The 26,416-nt window shown below is 44.6% G+C and overlaps 1 protein-coding gene across 9 annotated transcripts in view; it reads right to left on the bottom strand.

Annotated features, from left to right (window-relative positions):
- ELMO1 (engulfment and cell motility 1) overlaps positions 1 to 26,416 on the bottom strand; it is an 803,227-nt gene that overhangs the window by 563,247 nt on the left and 213,564 nt on the right. For 2 of the 9 annotated variants that reach the window (XM_059073634.2, XM_067042329.1), the window contains exon 1: positions 20,986 to 21,349. The exons of 3 other annotated variants lie outside the window; for them this stretch is intronic. The gene's annotated coding sequence lies outside the window, so the exon portion shown is untranslated. Of the gene's footprint in view, positions 1 to 20,793; positions 21,378 to 26,416 lie in introns of those variants that run through there. 4 more of the 9 variants (XM_067042332.1, XM_067042331.1, XM_059073643.2 and 1 more) reach the window with 3 other exon arrangements.

The following is a 26,416-nucleotide window of genomic DNA, read 5'->3' as shown; positions in this document are numbered from 1 at the left end:
CAATAGACTCACTTCAACCTAGGGACCTCTGGAACATTTTGTTTCTAACGTACCAAAGAGTAATACACACCAAAATTGATAGCAATTATAGTTACATACACAAGATGTACATCCATTGAATGAATAAACTAATGACAAAAACTCTGCCAACAACTAGTTTTGACTTTGACCAAGTCATGGGCCTCAGATTTCTCATGTGTACAATGAGTTAAAAGGATTAGGTGAGATCACAAACGGGTCCTCCACAGAATATTGGTTCTGCAAAATGGGATAGGTTTTATTTGGAGAAAGAAGGAAACTGTGGTTAAGTAAGTTTGAAAACCAACATGTTACAAAAGAAAACAGATCTCTGGCTGCAGACTTCTCAGCATTTAACATGCTAATTCATAGAGAATCTCCCCAAGAAAATCTTACGAAAGTCACTCACTCCAACAAGGCTACAAAACCCTTAATTCACAAGGGTTTCCAGGCAAGTTTCAGTTAGTGCCTGGTGCCTAGCAGTTCAGCACACTTTTAAGCTCTCAACAAATATTTGCTCCACAGGTCTTCAAATCTCCTAACAAAAGGATCCCTTCTTCAAGGTCTTCTTTGATGTTAACTATTCTCATTGACCTAAGATCAGCTGACATGCACTCCATCTTTCTCTTCGGTTCCGCCTCTTTCTGGGCAAGCTATTCACCCTCTCTAAACTTTCAGTTTTCTGATCTATAAAATAAGAATATCAATAGTAGTTAACTCAAAGGACTGTAGTGAGAATTAAGTGAGATAATGTGTATAAATCACTTTGCATCACACACAGTAAACACTCAATAAAGGTTAGGGGTCCTTGTTATTATTCACTAGTGTAACACACCGTTTGGATTTCTGTCCCAAAGTCACCACTAAGCAGACTTTGGCATGTTGGTCCCTATCTAGCCTCATCACTGGCAAAAGGCAGACTTTGGATTATATCAGCATTTCCCAAACTCTAGCTCTTCAAAGACTATTTTCCAGCCCTATTTTACTTAATATTTCTCTTAAAATTATTTCACCTCAGTCTCACCCTACGCATGAAAATCTGCGAAATCATATATTAGATGCGTTTGTTACCTTTTTCCAATATGCATTAAAATGAATGAACAATTATTTAAATACCTTTAAAAAGCCAGCATTCATACCTAAATCATCTTCAACACCATACACTGGGAGGCAGTAACTCAGGATCTCCAAGATCCTTTCAGTAAAAAATGAGATATCATCTCTCCTGAAAAATCACAAACAAAGCTTTGCAAGTGCCAACAGCCACCCAGCCCCAGCAAGGGACCATCATGGTTCAGACCATCGAAGGGATCCTTTTTAGAAACTAGATTCAAATCATTTAACAGCTGGAAATCAGAGATGACAAAGGGCATGGAGTTGCCTGGGACTTTCCAAAGCAAGAATGACCTTCAGAATTCTCTCCCAAGTTCAGATACATGTACTCTTTTCCTCTGTCGAGCAAATTAATGTGTGTACTTATTTGGAACAACATCATTTGCCAAAATGGACAACAATCCTCTAGTTCAATTCACAAGAAAAAAAAAATGGCATCTCTAGGATGTGCTACATTAGCTGAGAGGTGGGGAGACATTTTTAAGATATGTTTTGGGCTAAGACTTTTTTGAATTCCACAACTGAAACTCACAAAAAGCATATAACAGGCATAACGACACCCAGCCAAGCCAAGAACAAGAGCACCTGCTCTACCCCCATCCCACCCCCCAGAAAAAGCACATGTTAAAAGAACTCTAACACTCAGATAAAATAACCCCCAGTCACCTCACCCCAGGTTGGCAGCAACCAATGCTGAAAATGTGTCACAGCTCCCTCCAATGTAATGTCACCCTCCTTCAGACATCAGCAAAACCAAAGCCACTATGAAATGGAAAAAGACATAAAGAGTACTGTAGACTGGTCATAAATAGAAAAGACCAAGGATACTGTTTTGTAAACATTTTATGGGCCCCAATATCCAGCCCTTCCAGGAGTAGAAACAAGTATAAGTGTTAGTCTATAATATCTTTGCTGTAATATCTTTACTTTTAACTGCAATCATTCTAAAGCCCTTTTAATAGCTGTCACTTATTCATTTCTAGGCTGTAGCAAATTATAGTTAGAGGAAATGGCTGCTGACAGCTTCCCTTCTTCTGTGAATGGCACGCTCACTCATTCTTGCAAGCCCTGTGGTCCTCCTTCCTGGCACATCATCCAGGAGCATGAAAGTCCTGCTTAAAAGGAACAATAAAGACAACAGTGCCCAGGTTTGCCAATTCAGAGACGTTGGTTTCTCCAGCTCTGTCTCACAAGGCCTCTGTTTATTCTTTCTCGTTCTGAAAAGAGGAGAAAAATCAGTTTTCCCCATACATGCTCCAAAGGCAGTTTAGCAACATGAAAGATGCATGTTTGGGAAGGAAGGGTGTGTGTGTGTGTGTGTTTGTGTGTGCGCTGGATGAGGGTGGGGCAGTGATTTCACTTGAAAGGGATTAATATTCCAGGTATTACTAATATCATAAACCTCATCCCCTCAGGACACACATCCCAGGGAAAAGAGAACTGGGTCAAAGGCACAAAGCAGTCCACAAAAAATAATAATAATAATTTTGAATCTAAAATAGTATTTAATAAGAAAACTGAATGATCACTTCTGGCACCTGGAAAGTGGTTCAGCCTGTCCCCAAATATTAAATTGGATGAATACAAAAATAACTCTTCAGAAGAGCTTTCAGAACTCAGGCTAATGAATCCAGTTATGTTGCTTCTTAACAGCCTTAGTTAAATGGGAGCATTCGACTCCAGACGGGATGGGGCAGAAGCAGTGAACAGTAGAGTATACGCTTAGAGCCCTGTCACATCTGTGTCACACGGACGGCAATCAGGAACCAGAACTTTATGATGACATTTCTTTCTTTAACATTGGTTCTTTCTCAAGTCAACATGTAGCTTAAAGATCAAAACAATTAAGTGAGAAGACACACTGGAGAAACCCCTAGGAAATATTTTTCAGTCTTTATGTTTTCAAAAATTCAAAGACTCAACAGATGAAAGTACAGCAATACACAAATTAACTGCTGCTCAGAAGATGAGCTTTTTATTTTTAAATTAATTTTCTGTCCTTAACCCAAAAGCAGAAGTAAAACATACAATGTACAATGCTTTCGCACCTCTATGGCGAAATGTTACCGTTTTCCCTCAGGCTTTCTTTATCCTCCTGAGAATGTGTTTAAATTTAAGACGCAGTCTTGGCAGTGTGTGTAGCTCAGTGATGCAAATAGTGTGGGATGGCGCCACCCAGAACTCTGTGAGTGGGAGGGCAACCAGGAAATCAACTTTCCTTTTCTCAGTGTGACTCTGTTCCGTCCAGAGGATGATTTGGGCACACATACTGTCGGTTGTCTTTTTCAACTGGGGAAGGGAGGAGGCATACAGAGGGAATGCCAAGTCATATACTGGAAGTACTTGTATTTGCAAAACCCCTGAGTTTAAACTGTTAATTTCCAACTTGTCTTCCTCCTCCCACTTCTCTCAGTGATTCCACGTCCATCCTGGGGGGTCTTGAAAGGAAGGGGCCAGCATAGATGAACCAACTCAATGGGCAATGGCAAACCTGTTGGAGCAATTTGTTTGAAACGTCTCTTAAACCTTTCCCAGAAGTGCTAACGGGCAGAGAGAAGGGCTGATCTTCAGTTTCATACTCTCCCATCTTGCTGTCTTTAAAATGCCCCTTTGGGCACATTCCACTTGCCAGGCAATGGGCAGGGCACAGAGGATGTAAAGACAAATATGGTACCTTCATTATACTCAGGAGCCCCCAGGCCAACAGAAGAGACAGAAAAGTAAACAAGCACAAACTGATGAAGTTTGTCTTTCTCTTTTTTGCACAGATGCATGAATTAATTCTCTATGGAGACCAATCAGTCAGAGGTCAGAAGGCTTTCTGCAGGAGACATTTAAGAGGGCAACAGGTTGTAAAGGATGAAGAGCAGAACTATAGGGGAAGAGGCCCCTAGAAGTCATCCAGGGATTCACCAAAGGGGCTTAATATCACAGCTGGCTAGGGCAGGAAGTCTTTGTACAAATATGGATTCCAGAACCCACCCAGAATCAGAATTTCTGGTGTTGAGGGCCAAGAGTCTAATTCTTTGTAACTACTGAGATGATTCTGAAGCAGCTGACTGATCCAGAGATTTCTGATTGGGACCCATTGATTACATCTAGCCCCCTTCCTCCATATTATACAGCTAAGAAAACTGAGGCCATCAAGGTAGGCACAGATTATAGTCGGTTCAGCCCCAGGACCAAGACTCTGGCCACTTGACCCTGAATTCCATGCCTGGACCACCAGAGCCTGCAGAGCTCATGAGGTACAACATCTTCCATGAAGCAGGACGTTGACCAATAGTGACAGTGGTTAGTGCCTGCATGACAGTACCAGCCACACTGTGTTACTGGTGTGTCCATGACTGCCTCCTGCCCCGCAAAGGGAGGAAAGTCAGTCCCTGTGTATCACCACTTCCCTGGCACCGAGTGTCTAAAGAATGAGTCAACGAATGAAGTCCACTAGTGGGGTCCACAAACAGGACTCTGCATCAGGGAAGTACTGAGAAGGTCACCTGTCCTAGGGACCTTATTTTCTCTAAAGACAGAAAAATAAGACCCAGGAATCAACTCTGGTAGTGGAAAACACAGTGAACTTTAAAAAGTCATAATGCAAAGAACAAAAAACATCATGAAATTTTCCTGTAGACATAACCTATTCTAATGAAATGGCATTTTTTTTCTACAGAAGTTAAAATCGAGCACGTGTTTCAGAGTCAGCAAACCTGAAGGGTGTGGAAAGATACAGGAATGGTGTATCTTGTGAGTTCATTTGTGATTCCTAATTCCATCCCTTCTAACCAACTGTTGGTCTTGAACACACAATTTTGGAGGAGAGGTTCAAAACGTATATATCCTTTCACATCTATTCCACACCCGCTGGAGCCAAGGAACTCTGTTCCTTGGCAACGTGTTTCATTTTACCATGGCATTACATGGACACCATTTCCATTTATACAAGAGGAAATGGAAGCTATGAGAGCTTAATGAATTTGCCCACAGCAAGTAGAGAATGAGTAATTTCAAACTCCATCTGTTTAGCTGTGGAGATCCTGCCTCTGTCACTCCCCCAAGGCAGCTCAGCAAAGTGTCTAAGGGAGCGAGGGCGTCAGGCCTCCAGCCAGTCAAGGGTTCTATTTAAGTACCTTCTAGTGTGGCGTGGTTCCCATATAGACAGCAGAGTCAAAGCAGCAATCAGAACAGCCAGATTCGCACAGACCTATGGTGTTAGCTAGTTAATCATGGTGTTTCTACAAGTGAAATATATAGGAAGCCTACTACATTCTTACTGGATTTGTAGAAGCAGAAAAGTTCTAGGTCAAGTGAATGAAAGTCTAACCTGAACCATAAAAACAGAGTCATGGCCCCTCCATCAATTCCCCAACTTGAACCACTTTATAGACCCAAAATCCCTTAAATGAAGGGGAGGCTGGGCCCCCTTGAGGAAGGACCCTGGTACATTGCCAAAAATATATACTGTTAATCTTTTTCCCAGTCTTCCCCCAAAGGGACCGGCAGCGTCTTACTAAGAAGACTGTGCAATGCGGGATAGGAAATAATCAAACCTTTGGGGATTACTGGTCACAGCCTCTGAACTGACACTAATTCCAGGAGACCCAAAATGTCCCTGGTGGCCCACCAGTCAGAGAAAGTGCTTATGGAATTCAAGTGATCAATGGAGTTTCAGCTCAGATCCACCTTGCAGTGGGTCCCCAAACCCATCCTGTGGTTATGTCCCCAGCTCCAGAATACGTAATTGGAATAGACATACTCAGCCACTGGCATGATCCCCACACTGGGGAGGCAAGGAGTTGTTTGGTTATTTAATTGAAGGAGAAAAGGGCTGTGGAAGGCCTGAGAATGTGGCTCCAAAGGCCCAAATATGCTCCACTTCCAGAATGAACTCAGAACACTAAGTTTGGGGTTTACTGTGTGTGTGCTGTTTGGCTTAAAAGTAATGGGCTCAGCTCAGCACTTGAACATCAGGATAAATGGTTCCAGCAATGAAGAGCCACGACACCTATCAAGTTTCAATTGCTAGCTGAAACCTCTGATAGCTGCTAGAAAAATAATGTGCAATTTTAGCCTAGAAACATAAATTATAAAGGCCACGGTGCTCTCAGAATATAATAAATAAAATGTAGGTAACCACGTATGTGGTAAGGATCCCAGCCCCAGTTTGTGTCATGAATGCCTGGTCGCCCACAGGCCCTGGGAGGAAGGAAGAGAGAAACATATTCTCCAGATTCAACATTGGCTGAACTGTGGATGAAGGCACAGAGGGGGTAGAAGTTTCAGGGTTTATTAAGCCAAGAAATGTATTCTACATTCTTCCAGCTTATGCTCTTCTAATATCTCTGCCCCATAGGATTTTTTGGTGACTAGGAGAGAATTACAAGCAGACACACGAGGTATAAATACTTCTGCAGACAGTAATGTGATGACAACGTTTGTGTCCTCCTCTGGAGCGTTCATTACACGCAGGGTTCAGTGGAATGACAGTATAGCAGTAACCACTGCCACCACAGGATTAGGGCACTGCAAGGCCAGCGGCCGTTTGTCCTCCACATCTGACATCTGGTCTGGCCCCCGCCTCCATCACAGTGACCTCAGGCAGGACTGGTCTTCAGCAAAACTGAGTGCAATGAGAGTTACACACCAGCCATCCCCCGAGCCACGTGGCCCTGCGGCCCTGACTCAGGGGCAAAGAAGCCATTTTAAAGGGTTCTTCCAAAAGGACGCAGTGCTCACATTCACATAGCCTAGTTCTTCTCCCTGCAAGCACTGACTGAGCACCTGTTGTGGCCCCAGCACTGGGAATATCTGCCCTCAGGACCTCCAGTCTACTCAGGAACAAAGACAGGAAGCAGAGTGTAAAGAGGCACAAGAGGCACGGTAAATGCCAGCACAGGGAAGCACTCCGCGTGTCCCAGGAGGGGATACCAGGAAATCAAGGAAGGCTCCCTGAGGAGGTGACTACTGAGATGTGTCACATTGACGGGGGAAGATGTGGGTTCAGGGCACTTCATTCTCTCTTCTCGCGCCACCAATTGCCTGATGCCTTTTCTGTCCTAAGTTTACTCTTCATATTCATTTCAACCTGATTTCACTTGCGAAGGCATTCTGGGCTCTTACACTCCCTGGGGAACAGCCGTGAGCCCACTCTCTTCCTCATGATCGGTTTCTGAGCAGAATTTTAAGAGGGCACTAGAGAACAGCTTTAAAGGAGATGCCCTCCCCACCAAAGTAATCCTCCTGTATCCCTGGCCCTTTATGTCCCTGGAAACAATTGCACATTGTGGCAACTATGGTCTGGTCTCTCCCTTGTACAATGTGCTCAGTCTCCTGCTTCAGATGGCAAAGTAAGCAAAACCCATGGAGGGGCTTCTCACCACCCTCCTCGTCGGATCAGGCTTCCGCACTACCTCCCTGCCTCGTGGCTTCCTTCGGCACTTACATAAGAAGATTCTTATGAAATAGCTACAAAATGAAAACTAAAATATCAGAGACATAGAAGTAGTAAGCCACAGATCTGAGAAAATAGCTGCTTATGAAAGGATTAGGAAATAAATTAGAAGAAACTCAAAGGATTTAGAATCCATTTCAGGTGCACTGCAAGAAAATGCTGCCAGTGTGGGGAGAACAGGTCCAAGTTAAAACCCAGGCAATAAGGAGGATCCATCCGTTACTGGCTGCCTGATAATGTCCTACTTTGAGGTTTATCATTCTTCTTTCACTCCTTAGCACTTTCTAGGACCAGGCCCCTCAAAGTGGAATCAGGACCACTTGCATTAGAATCACCTGACAGACTTGTTAAAATGCAATTTCTGGGTCCCCAGCGATTCTTAGGCATTTTGAAGTCTGTGAACCACAGATCTCCGTACTATATCATTCTTAAGTGGTTGCAATACCCATGCTAAATCACTCAGTTAAATTGCTCTTTAAAATGTGAAGGAGACACTAGTGGCTCAATTGATTCTTTCAGAAATTGTTAAGATTCTAAAAGTAGTAATGGTGTAGTCACATTGTGACCGGTTTTAAATGATGTAAAAGTTACACACTGAAGTCAGAAAGATCTTTGCAAAACATAAATGTGGGCACATCACTCTCCTGGATAAACACTTCAGTGATTTCTCATTGCTCTTTTGGTAAAGGCCCGGAGCCCCCCTCCTTAGCCTAATCCAGGCCTGGAGTGTCCCCTGCCCAGAGTTCTGGTCTTCAGTTCCTTCAACACCCAGGTCCACCCTTCACATGACCTTCACACACACACACTAGCCACCCGCAGGGACTCTTCTTTCCCCAGTAAAATCTGTTCTTCCTCTTCCCAGATCTCCCTGACTATATTAATCCCCCTGCTGTAGGTTCTCCCAGCATCAGCCCTTTCCCCCACAGCCCGTGGCACAGTTTAAATGTCACATTTATTTGTGCGATCCTTTGAGTAATGTACATTTCCTCCACTGGTGTCTAAGTAGTCCATGACATCAGCTAAAGGACTATTTTGTTTTCTTCTCTAGGAAGGAAACCCACCATTGTTTATGTATCACCTAGCACACCCATGGAACATAGCTGGTGATCATTAAACATTTGTGAATGAACAAAGGAATTAAGGGTATCTAAAAAGCAAACACTGGAGGCAAACGCAGACCCACAAAGCCACCAGGAATTTAAAATACACTCGTATCCCTCTCCTAAAAGATAAAAGCTCCAGGGTCTCTCCAGCACCCTGAAGACTAGGTCCTATGGCAGTTTCCCTTCTCCTGCATATGATACCTAGATACCTTCTTTTGCATTTACTACTTCAAAAGGATGAGCCCAACTCTTTCTAATGCAATTCCTGGATTTTGAAAGGAGAGTGAAGTTCAACATTAAAACTGCTATTATGCCATTTCTCTGGGCCTTGCATTGATCTAGTTATGAAAAATTACCCCAAAGCCTATTCATTGTCTGAAAGATATATGTTGAAATGAAAAGAGACCTGGTGGTTTCCATGATGACTTACTTCTTATATTTGTGTACACTTTCGTGGGTCTTACCATTCTCGGCTCCAGGGGCCAATTCTCAGACTGTTTCATGGCATTTTTAAATGCTAGAATTGTTAGCAGCATATCTGAATGATTTCGAATGGCCCTCAATAAGTTGGCCATAATTACAACACAATCTCTACTACAGTGGAATGATGTTTCACGGGGATATAAATGAATCAACCACTACTGCCCTCTTTTCTCTGCCATCTTGCTGGCAGTAGGCCCTGGCTCAGGTAATGAATGGTTTGCTGCCCTGACTGTGCTCTTTTACATGTTCCTGAAGCAAAGCTCTCACAGCAAATTGTTCCCAGATAAACTCAATATTCCAATGTAATGGGTTCAACTGAGGCCAAAATGAATTGGACAAATGGACGGAGACTTGGAAGCAAGAGAGCGTAGCATTCGGTGCGCTGCAGAAAATTCCTGCATTTTGAAAGAAGAGTGAAATTCAACATAACAACTGCTATTATACCATTTCTCTGGGCCTTGCACTGATCTGGGCAGCCAGCCTCCCTGACAAGTAAATTTCCTCATCTGTAAAATGGGTCCAAGGTGAATTAATATGTTTGACTCACTGTTAATCTGATACATATTTTGGTATGGATATAATTCTCCAGTGATTTACTGTAAATCTATATTTCACTATAAAAAACTTTTTATGGGTCTTTAAACACTTATTTAACACTGCATCCTATTTAAAGCTCCGCACTAATCCTGATATACAGTAAAGAGGCATCATCACACAACTGACAATCTAGCAGCTGAAAAATTCATACTTATCACCCTGTCTGGGAGAAGAGAAAGTGATGGGGATTTTTATTGTACACTGAAGAGAGTATATAATTTGTCAGGTACCAAACAAGATTTGATAATAGTGATTAGATAAGTGACTTTTCATGACTATAGTAATAGGAGGTGCAGGGACTATACTTTTCAAAGCACAAGCTTGGAGAAGTAGTTTTCATTTGGCACATTTCTCTCCTACACCCAGACTTCATGGCAGTTTAGTGTCTACATTGAGGTTGTTTTTTTTTTTTTTCGACCCACTCCATAAAAGCCATTACCAGGTGGCGGGTACATGAGCCACTGCTTAATGAGCTGGTGAGCCTGTCAGCTTAGTTGTTGCCTTCCTGAAGGAACAGAAAGTAGAAAAGGCATTCAAACAAACTGGCAATAGCCAGACAGAATGAGTAGAAATGGAAACAGGTGGCTTCTACTTAGGTGGCCATAAAATGAATTGTCCAACCTGGGGCACTTTTGAAAGAGAAAGTTGGTACAGTTAATCATGCTGAGATGACAGAGCTATACTGGGTCTGTGCACTCAGGATTATAGACGTCCTACTTTTATTTTTCTACTTTTCATCTCCAGAATATTCTCTAATCTGATTTCTAGGCTCAGGTTAAAGAAGAAAAACTAATACTTTCCTACCACCCACCCGCCAATGAACATTTGAACCGTCCCCTACTCATGGGAAGTTCCAAATGATTCAGAAAGGGACATTTACAAAGCGTTATTGGAACCATTGAGCTAACTCCTTAACATACAACATAATCATATGAAACCCAGTTCAACCGAATTAAAGTCCTGCCAAATGCTCCTCCACTACTGCTTCACAAACTGGGGGTTTCTCACTGGGCTCCAATCCACGCTGGACAAGTACAAACAGGCCCCAGAAGGCTGGATTCAAGGAAAGGGAAAGACCCCCAGTTAGTAACCTCCATTCTCTCTACCCAAAGTAAAATAATAATGAAGCAGTAAAATCCCAGGTTAGCTGTCAATGAATGGGGAATAGAGATCCATTTACAAGAGGTTTTATTTGAGGACCCCACGTTGCTAACATGATTTGTTATGTCAGTTCTTTTAATTCACAATCGATGGTAATTTTACCTGACCTGTTTTTCAGCAGTTTACTTCTGCTGTATTCTTGAAGAAAAGATATGTAAATCAACCTAAGTCTAGTCAAGATTTTAGTAGGAATTCCCCAAGCTATTTAAAGAAGATAAAATAATAAATGTACGTCTTCAAATGATTTTAGCAACATATTTGAATAAAAAACTTGAATAAAAACTACTGAATTAGTACTAATAACATCAACAATAACAGCAAGTCCAACCCAATGCTTTCGGGGTATCCTACTTTACAATTATTATTATATTTAATTACCTCAGCAACTCCAAGAGGTAGGGACTTATATTACGCCCATTTGAAAGGTGTAAAAACTGAGGCTGAGAAAGGTAATTAACATACATCAAGTCAACCAGCCAAGAGAGTCCAAAAGATAATTTGAACCCTCAACCAACAAGTATGTATTTATTTAGCTTTACACCTCAAAGACTTTTCCCTTTTTCCCCCAAATCCATTCAGTCAGCAAATCTTTTTTTCATCAACGTCAATATCCTTTCCTTCTGGCTTGAATCCAGCTTGTGGGGGGGGAGGGGTTGGCCCTCTGGAAGTTGTCTCTTTAAAGGAAGAGTATTGGCCCACTACTCAGACTTGAAGATGGAGTTGCACTTACACAGGAAACACACTGCTTTATTTATTCATTTGACCAAGATTGTGTCTTTATTTGGGTAGGCCTAGAAGGAAAGTGCTTACAGCTTCCATCTTTTTTTTTTTTTTTTTTTGCAGTACGCGGGCCTCTCACTGTTGTGGCCTCTCCCGTTGTGGAGCACAGGCTCCAGATGCACAGGCTCAGCGGCCATGGCTCACAGGCCTAGCCGCTCCGCAGCATGTGGGATCTTCCCGGACCGGGGCACAAACCCATGTCCCCTGCATTGGCAGGCGGATGGACTCTCAACCACTGCGCCACCAGGGAAGCCCACAGCTTCCATCTTTCCTTGACACCTCCCTCCTGCTGTACCATCTAATCTATCTTCCATGTGGCCTTGGGACTTAGATTTCTTATTGAATTCCAACTGTGTCTTTTCCTTGCTTAAAATCCTTTAGCACTCCTTTCCACTCAATCCAGATGCCCAGCTCCCAGAAGAGTTGACACAAGGTCTCTCTCAAACATTCTCCCACTACCCTGATGGCTGTATTCCCTGGTCTTACCAGGTTCTTTCTTTTAACACTCAGCTTTGCAGATCCTTCTCAAAGTCGCTTCACTGTGAGCTCCTTCCTCTGTGATCTGCACACACTGTAAACACACATTGATCACACTCTATAATGACTATCTATTAATGGATCTGTTTCCCCTCCAGCCTCTCTCAGCACACTGCTCATATGAAGCGGGTCTTATAATGACCAGCAAGAGACTTGACTACAGGACATAAAATGTGATCAAAATGTCTGCTGAATGAATGAATTAATGAATGAGTGAAGTATTATGATGGGTGCTGTAAGCCCAACAGTATTTCAATTTAATAATATTTATATGCATATTTAAGTATATGGCACACATTTTTTAAATATACTAAAATTAATAAATAAATCTTTATTGTGCTTCTCTCATATTAATCCAGGCAAATGTTTCTCAAAACTCTCAAAGAATGGACAGTAATTGAGAAAGTAGTTCTAACGAGTTGAAGTCACTTCTTGGCAGTAAGGTAAGTCTAAGGATGATGGAAACATATTCATTCCTTGAGAAAAGTTTTGATTTAATGTGATTTATACTGACTTGCTATAAAAGTGATAAGCACTGGAGAAAATAGGATTTAGCAGGTGATGTAATAGTTTCTTTGCTCCTAAAGACCTTCCAATATTGGGAGACCTACATGGATATATGTGTGTGTATGTGTGTGTGTGTGTCTTTCTCACACGTACACATACATACACAATACACACTTATTATTTAGTGTATGAAAGGATCAGTCCTATTCCCCCAGATAGAAATTTTTGAATACTTGGTCACTTCCTATGAATGGCCCACAGTTGGAATAACTAGGGCACAGGGTCCACTATAAAAATGCTATGAAAATGATGGGGTGGGGCAGTGGTGAGGGTGGGCAGGAGTCAAGTAAAAACCAGCCTTACTGAGTGTTATTGGAATTCACTCTTCACTCAGCCAAAAATACGCAATCTAACCGAAGTCCCTCCACTGGCTCAACCTACCAAGCCACACGCCTTCTGGTGGGCAAGGGCAAAGCCAGCTGTGGCTCTGCATCTGGATTAAAGAGCCTGAAAACAGAGAAAAAAAAAATTATTTTGAAATGCACTATGCTTCAAAATTAAGGGTAATTGTGTGTAGCAGCCTGGAAAATATAGCTCATCCAGGACTGCTCAGCCACAGAACCCCACACAGCACAAAACGCTGGCTTTCTAAATGCAATCTCAAGCTAAAAAAAAAAAAAAAAAAAAAGGCACAAAGGGCGGAAGGAAGGGTGGAGGTTTACTGTAGGGCTGTGACTTATAAGAAGGCGAATGCCTCGGGGAGACACAGCTAGTACACAAGCTGGACAATATCTCTCCATCCCTTAAGCCCCTAGATGCTACTCTGCTACAGCAGCCCAACAGCGAAGGTAAATAACAGGTCGACAGATAATTACATAAGAAAACAAATGTGGCAAGATTAGGACAGAAATCTAATGGATAGAGTGGAAAAGGACTCCACATATAGCAATACCTTAAAGCAATGTCCTGGTCATGCTAATAAAACATCAATATCTATTACTACCTAACTAGCCAAGGCGGATTTTACCAGCAGAGGAGGCATTTCAACCTGTTAACTCATTCCCAAGCAGACATTTCCTTAATCTTGTGACAGAGCCCTCTGAACAAGCCCAGCTGAGCTTTGCGACCACCTCCCTCATTTCATTTATCATATTCGCATTACGTGGAGGTTATAGCTAACGACATAAAATCACTAGCTACCGTTTTTTTCAACCAGAGGGTGCCAGGAAGAAAAATACACATGAAACTCAGACTTGAAAGCAATCTGGGTTAGGGAGACAACTGCAATTATAGGAGGAGAGGAAGCTAGAGAGGAAATTTGGAGAACTAGAGGAAATAAATGAACATAAAGGATGAAACCACCCATCTGTGAATAAACCACCTGAGGGCAAAGGAATAACGAATAGAAAACTGGGGCACTTAAAACTGCTGTCAAAAGTCTAGCATGGGGCTTCCCTGGTGGCGCAGTGGTTGAGAATCCGCCTGCAGATGCAGGGGACACGGGTTCGTGCCCCGGTCCGGGAAGATCCCACGTGCCGCGGAGCGGCTGGGCCCGTGAGCCATGGCCGCTGAGCCTGCGTGTCCGGAGCCTGTGCTTCGCAACGGGAGAGGCCACAACAGTGAGAGGCCCGCATATCACCAAAAAAAAAAAAAAAAGTCTAGCATGTCTGATAGCCCACAGTTGAACTAATTTATGCAAGAAAACAAAATTGTGGTTCTTACTAGGAGAAGGAAGTTAGCAATTGGCAACATCTGGAGACATATTTGGTTATCACAACTGGGTGCTGTTACTGGCATCTGGTGGGTAGAGGCCAGAGAACCTAGTAAACTTCCTACAAGGCACAGGACACCCCCCCCCCTCCCCCGCAACAAAGGATTATCCAGCCTCAAATGTCAACAGTGCCAAGGTTGAGGCTGCCTGATATAAATGGTCAACAGAGAATGGGCAATAGCCTGCAGGAAGAAAAAGAGAATCAGCCAGCAGCCTCAGCATCACCCAAGGGAGAAACCATCCTCGTTAAGAACTCCAGTCTCTGGTTCACTTAGTTGGTATTAATACATGGGGCAGGAGAAGCAGCAAAAATTATGACTAGCTGGAAATTACTCTGTTAAACGTATTCCCTCCCCCAAATTGGTCCCCCCCCCACAAGTAGTTCCATGCTTTTGCTTTCACCATGACTCATCCACAGAGAAAAAAAATGCTGGCTAAAGAATATGTGTCTATTCCCCTCGGCAAACATCATTCTCATTTTTGATTAATGAATTGCATTCTGGCTTATACGCGTCAATATCATGAGCTTGGGTGATGGGCATGCTGTCCCTGAGAGAAGGATCTCTGACTCCCAGAACTAAAGAGGTCAGCTTTAGAATGGGATATCCAAAGGCAGGCACTGAAAAACTTGGCCTCGGTGGTGGCAGACACATGCCACGGTAACCCAGGGCACATCCATCAGAACCCAGGGCATTTCTACCAGCATACAGGAGTGAAGGGTCCCCTGGGAGGGCCACAGCATAGCTCAATGTGGGGATCCTGGCCTCAGACCAGGCTAGTCCAGGAGAACCAACAAGAAGAATAAGTATTCAACATCGGCGTCATAGGGCACAGGCAAGAAACAGCAGGGTAAAAAGAGTCAGAAAAGGTGGGTGTAGGCTCAGATCTACTCTCCAGATATACTAGTGACATTGCATTTCTCCAAGCCACTTCTATAAAATGGGATATGAATATTATACCAGTTCATCCCCACCATTTCGAAAACAGCATTCCAGGAGAAAGCATGTCAGTTGTCGGCACAAGGAGGAAAATGTTGCATGGATCCTGTGGCTTCAAGCCCCCTGGGGCAACGCTCAGTCAGGGCTTACTCAGTCCTGCCACCCTCAAACCACTGCTCCTTATCCGGCAAGTACAACCCACCCAACCCATAGCAGTCCTGGAGCCCAGCAATTAGTACGGACGTTTTCCAGTGTTTTCTACTGAGGGAAGTTTTGCTCCCCATATTAACTGTTAGAACGAAAATAGCCAAAACTGTAGCCTCAAATCCTAAAATTGAGGTTCCAATAATAATCTTGCTCAGATTCTGGAAATCAGTGTTTGCGGGGGCCTAGAACACTGACTGAGACTCATCATCTCATTCTATTTATACGTGTGACTAATTTCTCTACTCAGCACTAGGCCAGGTTGTTGCTGTGGTTAATTCTGTTTGATGAGCTAGCATCCCTTCTCCCGCATGGATTCCTACACAATACTTGGCTGTTCACCCCACCTTAGGCCAGTGACAAAAAATCTGCTCAAACAGACCTGCACTTATCCTGTGAAAGCTTAGAAAGCATAGTTCTAAGTCACAAGTTAAAGTAATCATGGATCAAAAGCGTGATTTGAGGGCTTCTCTGGTGTCACGTGGTTGAGAATCTGCCTGCCGATACAGGGGAGACGGGTTCGAGCCCTGGTCTGGGAGGATCTCACATACTGTGGAGCAACTGGGCCTGTGAGCCACAACTACTGAGCCTGCGCGTCTGGAGGCTGTGCTCCACAACAAGAGAGGCCGCGATAGTGAGAGGCCAGCGCACCGCGATGACGACTGGCCCCCGCTTGCCGCAACTGGAGAAAGCCCTCGCACAGAAACGAAGACCCAACACAGACAAAAATAAATAAATAAATTAATTTTTTTTTTTTAAGGTGTGACTTGAGAGCTTCAGTTCTGGCTATTATCTATAAGTTCCAATTGTTGACACTCAGACAACCTAAATTATCCAGGGAACCGAAAACTGCAACCAGTGTTGCATTGTGCTTGCAGGCTGGCTTTGTTGTACCTAAAAATGCTGTGCTTGGCGTATTCAAAGGCTTTCACGGGCCACACGCATTTCATGGGAGCCACACTCTGTACCCTGGATGGCTGGTCTTCAAAATCCTGATGTTTTGGACAGTGCTGAAGTTCTCAGCCTTTTTCTCCTTTGGTTAGCCAGTCCCAAGCCCTGGTCAGCTAAGAAGCTTAATCTGATTGTGTATCACAGCAGTGTGGCTGCCACCAGAAGAGATTACTTCTGTCTTTGCAAACCTCTGAAAGTAATTAAAAGCATGCATATGGGGACCGTGAGGCATAAAATTTGAAAGGAAAAGTTCAGTGAAGTAAGGTTCCAAAGACCTCAAAAGCTTAAAGATCTCAAAAGCTTAAACTAAAACTTGTCCAGAAAAGAGTTATTTTCACTCGTTTTATTCTAACTTAAAGAGTTATTACAGAGAATCTACTGTCTCTCCATATCACTAAAGTGAAAAACATACTTGGCTCTCCAGCTTTGCCAAGACGTCAGCCTCGGGGCCTAGCAGACCATCAAGTTCTATAAACAGTAGTATTTTAAAAGTTAAGTCAATGACTGATGCTTTTACTGCATCTGATTCAACATTTGGAAACAGCATCTCTTTCAGGAGATTAAACCAATAGCATTTTGGGGGGCAGGGAGCTAAGTGTTTTTTAAAGTATGGCCCTATGAACCACTTTCATCAGAACCCCTGGCAAATGGTTTAAAATGTACATTCCTAGGGCCTCCAGAATTATTAAAACAGATTTTTTTCATCATGACCCACATTAAGTGATACATTTGACATTAAGATTTGGTGTCCGTTTTGTAAAACACTCAATTTTCCATTGTACTCTCTTCTGTTTCTTCTTTTCAACTAATGGTCCGGACCTAATAAATTGATATTATGATCCATTCCTAGCCATAACGCTAGGCTTCAAAAACACTAGACTAGTTAATTAGAAGAAGCAGAACTGGAGTTGCACAATTAGCAGCAAACACTTGAGGCTTTGTAATGCAGAGAGGGTTTAGTAATTCCGCACCTTTTCTAAGTTCAACAAAATGAATGTCTTGTAAATCAAACTACCCACCTGGATGGTTTCAGGCATTGAAAAATGGTTGCAGGCTTCAGTTACAAACCCTAAGGGTACCCACTGTCTTAGATACGGCCAGGAAATGTCCTCGTAGTAATGATTACCCCTAAACCTTTAGTGTTAAGAAAGATAATAATGTCAGCAAAGTGTGTACTCAGAGCCCCTCGGCGCACCCCTAGCCACATCCTCTCTGCACAGCTTCAAAGCACTCCCTTCCTCCACCTTTCCCCATCCATTCACACCCAACACCCAAAGGGGTATATTACTTTAAAACACTCAAATATTGCCCTATCTCAATTTAATAAACGCTTATGATTTAGCAGCACTGTAGAAACCCCTCATCCATTTTCTCTCTTTCATTTTTCTTCTCCTGGGCATTTCTCATCTCTCTTCTCCCCAGCATCTGCCATCCAGCCCCTTTCTGTCCCCTTCTCCTTCTTCCCTTACTCCTCTCCTCTCCTTGTCTCCCATATGCTGGGGAAGTAGAGGGGGAAACAGTGGATGTCTTTGACTTCACTCCACTCACAGTAATTCCCTTCTTCCCAGGGGAGTCTTTCTTTGGCTAAAGTACCACACACTTTTAAAAGACATTCTCCAAGGAGAGTGATGACACAGACAGCAGATCTGAAGCAGTTATGTGTTATTAATAAACTGTTCTGGTTTTCCACTCCCCCAAGGAATCAACTCTCTGTTCCTTTCTTCAGGCTGAAATTCTAAGGGGAGGAGTTTACTCAAGGTAGAAAGGGATCTGCAAGAAGTGTGGCTGGGCATGGGGAGAGGACAGAGGAGAAAAAGCAAAAGCCCATTACCTGGGCTTCTTACTTGCCCCTGATGCTGCAGTATTTTGTTGGTATATTTCCCTGGTGAGCCTCTCCCATAAAGGCGTATCTTAGTCAGTCAACAAGTATTTCTTGAGCACCTACTATGTGGGAACCAGTCTAAGTTCTGGACCTGTAAACAAGACAAGGTTCCTGCCCTCGTGGATCTTCCATTCTAAGGGGAGAGACGAACAATAATCAAACAAACAAGTGAATATATAATGCCAGAGGGTGATGAGTGCTAAGAGGGAAAACTGAGTGACTTAAAAGGACCAGGGAGTGGCTGGTTGCTATTTTATATGAGGCAGTCAGGGAAGCCCTCCTGCAAACTGACAACTGGGCAGAGACCTGAAGGGAGCAATGGAGTGAGCCAACTGGACACGGTGGGGAGAGGCTCCTTGCGCAAAAGGAATAACACGTGCCAAGGCCCTCATGAGAGAACTTGCTGAAAAAGAAGATCGTAAGGCAGTCAGAGTAGCTGTAGTCAAGAAAGGCAGAGAGATGAGACACGGAAAGAGGGGGATAAGGCCATCAATAGGACCACCCATCCTGTAACCCAGTGACTGCTCCAGGTCCTGAATTCCACCAGACCCAGGTCTGGGCCAGCCTCCCAGCGCGTCCCTCCCTGACACCTACCAAGCTTCTTCCCCAGTTCCCTTCCCTCCTCACACCATCTCCCCTGCAGAGTCCCAACATTCTAGGTCATTCCCTCACAGTTTCCCCAGAGGAGGTACAATCCATCTAATTAAAAACAAACAAAAGTGAGTAATAAGTGTGGTAAGAAATCAACATGAAACTTTAACCACAGCCCTTAAGAAATAGGAAATGTACCATAGTAAAGAGCAGGTTCAGAAGGTCAGCTGTAAGGAAGAAAAGTCTGCTACTTGACAGCAGGGGATCTGACCTTCTGACTTACAGTGCCCAGTTCTGTAAAGCTGATATATAAATACGGGTCATTAATTACTCTTATTTACTAGTTCGGTTAGGGTTAGACAGTAACTTTTATTTTTTTAGAGACAAAAAAAAAAAAACCAAGAACAACTCAGAAATTCTTCCACTGCCCCACACACCACCCCCAAGTCACTGGCAGTCGTAAATGAGGAGCCTGTGGCCTCTGCCTCCAGAGGCAGAAACCCTTGCCATAGGTTCTCTGAAATCTTAAATATAACGAACCAGATCCGCATCATTTATGGCCAGAGGTGTTAGCAGGCCCTACGTCTGGGACACTGGGCATCACGAAATATGCCCCGCGAGTCCCCGGATCTGTCCAGAGGCCCGCAGAGCAGGGTCACTACCGGGGGCCAAGCGCTAGGTTTTAGGTCAGCGCAGGTCCCGCCGCCAGCAACCCCTGCCCGGAGCAGCCAATTTCAAACAGCCCCTAGGTGGCAGAGGGTCACTCGGCTCCGGAGCCCCTCGCGGTCACACACAGACACACACAGACACACACACACGCTCGCCGCCCTCGCGCGCGCCCGCGGCACCACACGGACTTCCCAATCCTAAACACACGCGCGCACCCCCGGGCCGGCTGAGTTCTGTATTTCCTCTTCCTCAAAGCTACTCTTGCGATCTCGGCCGCCCCTCTCTGCTCGGATTCCAGGGCCCCCGAAGCTCGGCTGCCTTCCTTCTCTGCAGGCACCCGGTGCGCCCCCTCTCTGATGCAAGGATCACCCATCGAAGCCCCCCACCTCCTTTCCCGGTCCCAGCGGGGACTTCGGCGTGTCCCCGGGAGGCGGGTATTTACTAACAGTCGCCCAGGGCTCCCAGATGCCCCAACCGCCCCCTCGCGTCCCTCCCGGCCCTCCACGCCTCTAGACCATCACCGCCCCCTCCCAGGAGCGCGCTCGCCGGGGGATTCCCTTCCATCTGCGAGTGCCTGAGAAAAGCCGGGAGTCCTAGCTGCCAGTCCCTTCTCTCGCGCAGCCTCTCGGGTCTCCAAGCCCACAATCCCACACTCCCTGTCCCCAGCCCCCCGGCGCCAGCAGCCCAGCCCTCGGTCAGCCCCATGCAGCCCGCCCTGACTGAAACATCTCTGCGGGTTCCCTGGCCACCGGCCGTGCGCTCCCTCGTCTGCGCCCCTCCCTCCGCTCCCACTCGCCCGCCCGCCGCCCCCTCCGCCCTGACTTCCCCAACTGGGGCTGAGTGCCCCACGCGCCCGCAGCCTTCATCCCGGCGGCCAGCCCCCGCCTGCGCCGCGGCGCCCCCAGGGAGAAAACAAAAGTGTCTCCGCGGCGCCCAGAGTCCCCCCGCGCAGGAAGCCTCCTCCTTGCCCCAGCTCCCTCCCCGGCTGCGCTGAGGTCAGCGAGTCAGGGCGCCGCGCCAGCCCAGGAAACTTTACGAACCTGCCCGGGGTCGCAGGACGGCGGCGCCGGCGGCGAGGGTTCCCAGCAATCAGAGCTCTGGTGACCCCGCGACCACTGAAGGGGGACCGGAGGGTCTGTCGCCCAACTCGGGGCCCCGGCGGTGTGAGTGGCTCTGCCTCTATCCCTTGCCCATCCTCGCCGGTTCGCGCTCGCCAGAGCACACGCACTTACACTCCGAGTCGGCCGGCTGCTGCGCCGCCGGCGGCCGCTGCTCTCACTTCCTCTTCCTTCCTCCTGCTGGCCAGAGACACATTTTGCATCTGCAAGGCATCCCGAGATTAGCCGCGAAATCTCCTCCCGAGCGTACGCTGCGGAGTGGCCGCCGTCGCCCCCCGCACCTGCGCCCGGACACGCGTGGTTGGCGCGTTCGCCTCCAGCCGGCGCCCTGACGCCGGCCCACTGCACTTTGCCTGGGGGATGGGGGTGCCCACGACTTTTTGAAGTCCCCCTACTTAAAAAGAAGAAAATGTCGAACACCGTGCACGCCTCAGTTCTGCTATAAATAATGTGTGTGCAGAGTATGACTTCTCGAATGAGCTCACAAGCGGCGTTTTACAGGCACTAACTCCGTCACCCTCATAGCGCCACCTCCGGGAGGCCGAGAGTGCGCGGTATCTTTTTTATAAGCTTTCAATTTGGGCAACTGGTTTGGAATTTTGAGGAGAAACTTCGGTGGGCTGTTTTAAAGCTACCTTAAGAGGCTGATGTGTTTGTTTTGACGTTCTGCCTCGACCCTTGGACGGCGCGACGAAAATAACAAGAAAACGTTTCCTTCTCCTCAGTCACCCGTGCATTTACCGACCAAAGGATTTATTTCTCATCAATTAAGCCAGGGACTCCCTGATTTTGCATAACTTTGCATAAAGCAAAACGTGCTGCCCCCAATTTGGTATTTAGGGTACATTATTTGATTCATACAACCTACTTCAGTCCTTTTCAAAGCAGAAATCAAACACGTTAACTCTGAGTAGCTGCCAGGAGGGAAATGACAGTTGTTGGAAGGTTGCAGGAGAAACACCTGTCCTCTCCAAATTCAGAAATATCTATGCTGGCTCTACCAGAAAAGGCAAAGGCAGTTGCTATACATTCCCTGAAAAATGACAAAGGAGGTAAGTCGGGGGCAGGGAGGCATTAGAATATAAGGTGGAAGCAAACCTGTTCTTTAAGTTTCAATCCCACACCCTAGCCCCTCAAGGAGACTTAAATTTTAACCATGTGCCGACTGTGCCAAGAGTTCCAAGCAGCTATTGAACGCCTGAAATGTGGCTAATGCTGAGATGTTCTGTTAAGTGTAAAATGGACACTAGACTTCGTAAGAAAAACAGAATGTAAAATAGCTGGTTAATAATTTTAATGTTGATTACATCATTCCAACAAATGATGATAGTTTAGATGTGGTGACTCAATTGGGTTAAGATATAAAATGTATATTATATTCACTAAAAATAATTTCACTGGTTTGTTTTTACATTTTAACACGACTACTAGGAAAAGTAAGATTATACACATGGTTCTCATTAGCGGCTTACATTATATTTCTAATGAACTGCCCTGATCTGACCCCTTATTATATGCATAACCCCAGGAGGCAGTATTAGTAGCTGGAATATTCGGGTCCAGATCATTATAAACCAATAACTTAAAACAGGATGATTCCAGGAAAGTAATTTCACTTTTTTATTTCTTCATCTGCAAATGATACAATAATAACAGTCAACAGGGCAGCTATCAAATGAGGTAATTTAATAAGCAGTCAGTAGATGGAGCCTTTACTAATAATGATGAGACGCTTATAGTGATAAGTATGAATCTGATCCACAACTTTCTAGCTAAGGCACATAAAGGCCTTTACTTTAGTGCAGACACCATGAATACTGGGTAAATGTTAGGTGTCATAATTGTTCCAAGGGTAGACAGGGAACTTTGCACAGCAGTTAGGCACATCCACCTCCCTGTAACCTTTGGTCCCACAGCTCTGCCCTCTGCAGTTAACACAGAGTAAGTCACACATCCTTCCTGCAAGAGATAATCATTCAGATCTTTGAAGATAGCCCTAGAATTCTACCTCAACTTTCTCTTCCGAGGATTAAACAGTCTCAGCTACTCTAACTCCTTTTCATGTGATATGGCTTCAAATCTCTTTCACCGTTTTTTAAAGGACACCTGTTTCTGCCTTTTAAAAAAGTTAGTTTTCATATAAATTAACTAGCTAACTAACTAACCATTAAAAACAATTTATAAGCTCTTGTCAATTATTTTCCAGATACATCTCACTGTTGATCCCAGTGCAAGGGCAAGACTGGAAACTCTTTGCTGTGTTACGATTAGGCCGTGTCCATGCTTATGAGGTTAGTCTTGGAAACCAGTTTCTGGTCCACCTTCTCTAAGTCTCTTTGGATTTGACTCAGGCATCCAGTGTCTCCCCATGTTTGGGTTCACTGTTTCATTCAGTTACTAAAGACCTTCTTAACTGTGCAATTACCAAGCCTTATTTTTCTATTGTATTCATAAAGACATCTTAGATGTGTCAAATGCCTTAGAGAAATCCACCTTCACCCTGAGCTAGCTGGTGGTCTGCAGTGGGCACTTTGTGTAGAGCGGGCAGCGTGGTGGTAACATGTAGAAGGACTCCATCTCTGGACTTGGTTGTTGGATATAAATTCCAGCATTGCCATTTACTAGCTGCATTACCCTATGCAAGTGACTTAACTTATGGACTAAAACCATACCTACCTGGGAGGGTTGAGTGAGGATTACATGAGATGATACAGTAAAGCTCTTAGAACAGGGCTTGGCACATAGAAGCACTCACTAAATGTTAGCTTAGCTATTACCTATAACAGCCCTCTAATCAGTAAATAAGAGCAACATCTCCTCCCTTTACCCACGCATCAGTTTCTACGCATAGGGCAGTGAAAGAGCTAGTATCTTGACTCTGATTTTATTTCAGCTCCTGGTCAGAGACTGGTCCGTTCAATCATCAGGTCATGCTGTGGTAGAGAGGGTGGCCATTTTATAATAAGGATCAGAATCCAAGGGCGGCTCATCTCCAGTACTTGCAGCAAGTCCACCAGGGCAGGGCTAGGCTCTCTGCCGGTGGGCCAGCCTCATCTACATCTCAAACGGTTGGGGAAGTGGACTCAGGATCTCCCCTGTAGGACCACCCATCTCAGTTTCAAGATGGCTAGGAGAAAAGGAAGCATGGCAGAGAGAGCTGGCTAAAGAACAAAATTCACTGAAGCCTGAAGTCTAAACTGCTTCCCGCAACCATGCTTACAAGACAGCTTTGCATTGTTGATGGATAGAGGGGTATTTGGGCGAATTTCCCAGATTTAATAACTCGATCCTGTGTTTCTAACATCTTTATTCTTCCTTGTGTTTACAGAACTCCAAGAGAGGAGGGATGAGTACCCAAATGTCACCATGAAACCCCAAATTGCAAAAATGGCCTGTTATATTTTTAATCAATGATGACTCATGTTGATCAACTCTTTCCTTCCTAAGCATTCACAAATATTCATTTCCAATTCATTTTTAAAAAACACTTACTGAACTGAAAATAAACCCTGTGCATTTAATAATACATTTCATAATTTGCTTCAGAATTTTACCTCAAATCAGCCTCAACTTCCTTGATCTAAAGCTTGAAAAATCTATTCTCTTTTCCTGTCTTAGAATCAGGCTCATGATGGCTTGACTCCAGTCTTGAAACAGCTCTGGGGGTAGAGAGAGTGACCTCAGCTCCAGGAAGCTGCTGTACCAGAGATAACAATGTCTGGGTAGCAGGCAGACAGACACCTGCAGTCCAGAGCCACTGGGGTCAGCCCTGGGACAAGCAGAGTGACAAGGGGGTCTGTGTGCCAGGGCCTTCCTTCTCTCCATCATTCCTTAATTCAGTGTGCACTGAAGGCCTTAAATGTGAGCTACCGTGGGAGGAAGGGAGGCTACAATGGTGAGCATGAGAAGCATGGGGGGCCCCTCCTGGCACTTCCAACCTAGTTAAGAAGACAGAATGTAGTAATAGTAATAACCCAATATTGGAGTACCATGTGGCGGCAGGGATGCTACCATCACCTGTAAGTCTCCCTGGGAAGCTCTGCTAGAGTTGAAACCTGAAGGGTGAGTGAGTATATGTTAGCCAGGACAGTGGGGGAAGGCGGTGGGCTGGGTAATGGGGAGGGGTTCTAGATCAAAAAAAGCAGTTTGCACAAAGGTCTATAAGGATCATAGTGCAGGCAAAACCTTAAAAAAGTCAATCTGGTTAAAGTGTGAGAATATCAAAATTGAATCTAAGAGCACAGGGCAAAAGCCAAAATTTGGAAGCCCTTGGCAGTCATACTGAATATATTAAGGATAATGGGAAGGCACTGAAAGTTTTTTGTTTGGGATTGTTTTGTTTTGTTTTGTTTTCCAAGTGGAATATTTTAAGCAAGAGACTATCATGGTTGGTTTTTTATTTGAAAGGTTCATCCTACCGAATAGAGAATGGATTAGAGGGGAGACAAAAAGGCACAGATAGGGAGTTATTGCAGGAAGCTAAGGCTAGAGAAGATGGAGCCTAAGTCACCAAAACCAAGGGGCTGGGGAGAACAGGAGGAACGGAAATGTTACAAAGGAAGCAGAGGGCCCGTAGAACAGATGGTCGGTCATCCTAGTTGTAGAGGCCCACAAACAAACAATTTGCTTTTGCCTTGCTGCCTCAGCCCAACCAAACACTGAACTTGGTTGTCCTTGTAACCCTGTGTCCAACATGGTACTACCTGCAACACTTGCCCCCAGGTCAAGGATGGGCTCGAAAAATGTAAGAGGTGACTCTACTCTTGTTTGGCTACTGATCATTTCTGTGACACCATTACTCTGGGTTCATGCCCAGCAGATCCCCATTTCATAGTCATTAGAAATTGTCCAGTGGTGGAGGACACCCATCAAAACATGTAAACTTTACTCCCTGCACCAGCTCACTCTGCTCTAGCCATCCCACCCTATTTTTAAACAAAAAATGTCTCCATGGACTGTCAAGTCATCCATTAACCAAATGCATTCTCCTGTTTGGATTTGTGTTTAGCAGGGCATTTATTAGATCTATATCCACTCTCTACCTCCCCTTGCCCAAAGAATGATGGCCAAAGAAATTGCATTGATCAATAACTCAAGGAATCCCTACAGTGTTACAGTAAACACTGACAAGAGGATTGACCCGCCAGTCTCATCAGAGCAAAATCTGCAAAGTATTCAAATGTCCAGGCTTGCGGAGTTAACAGATATGGAAAGAAATCCCAGCTCTACTTCTTAATAGCCATGTGACCTTCAACAAATTATTGTATTTTTCTCTGCGCCTGTAGTATGGAGTTGATTATATGATGATACTTCTCTCAAGCAATGCCTAGCGAATAGTAAATACTCAGTAAATTTAGCCAAGATGAATGTTAACCACTCTGCACTAGTAATTGCTATTAACCTCTTCTATAATGGTCAGGTGGAAGTACAATAATCTTTATTTTTTCTTTAAAAAAAATTCTTAAAGAAATATATGTCAAATGTTTTTTAAAAATATAAAATAGTAAATGAAAAGTAAAGTTCTCTCCCCTCCACCCCCACCATC

This window comes from Kogia breviceps, chromosome 9 (genome assembly GCF_026419965.1).
Source record: "Kogia breviceps isolate mKogBre1 chromosome 9, mKogBre1 haplotype 1, whole genome shotgun sequence".
Lineage (NCBI taxonomy): Eukaryota > Metazoa > Chordata > Mammalia > Artiodactyla > Physeteridae > Kogia > Kogia breviceps.
The sequence above is the reverse complement of the archived record's forward strand: the minus strand, read 5'-3'. Positions and strand labels throughout refer to the sequence as shown.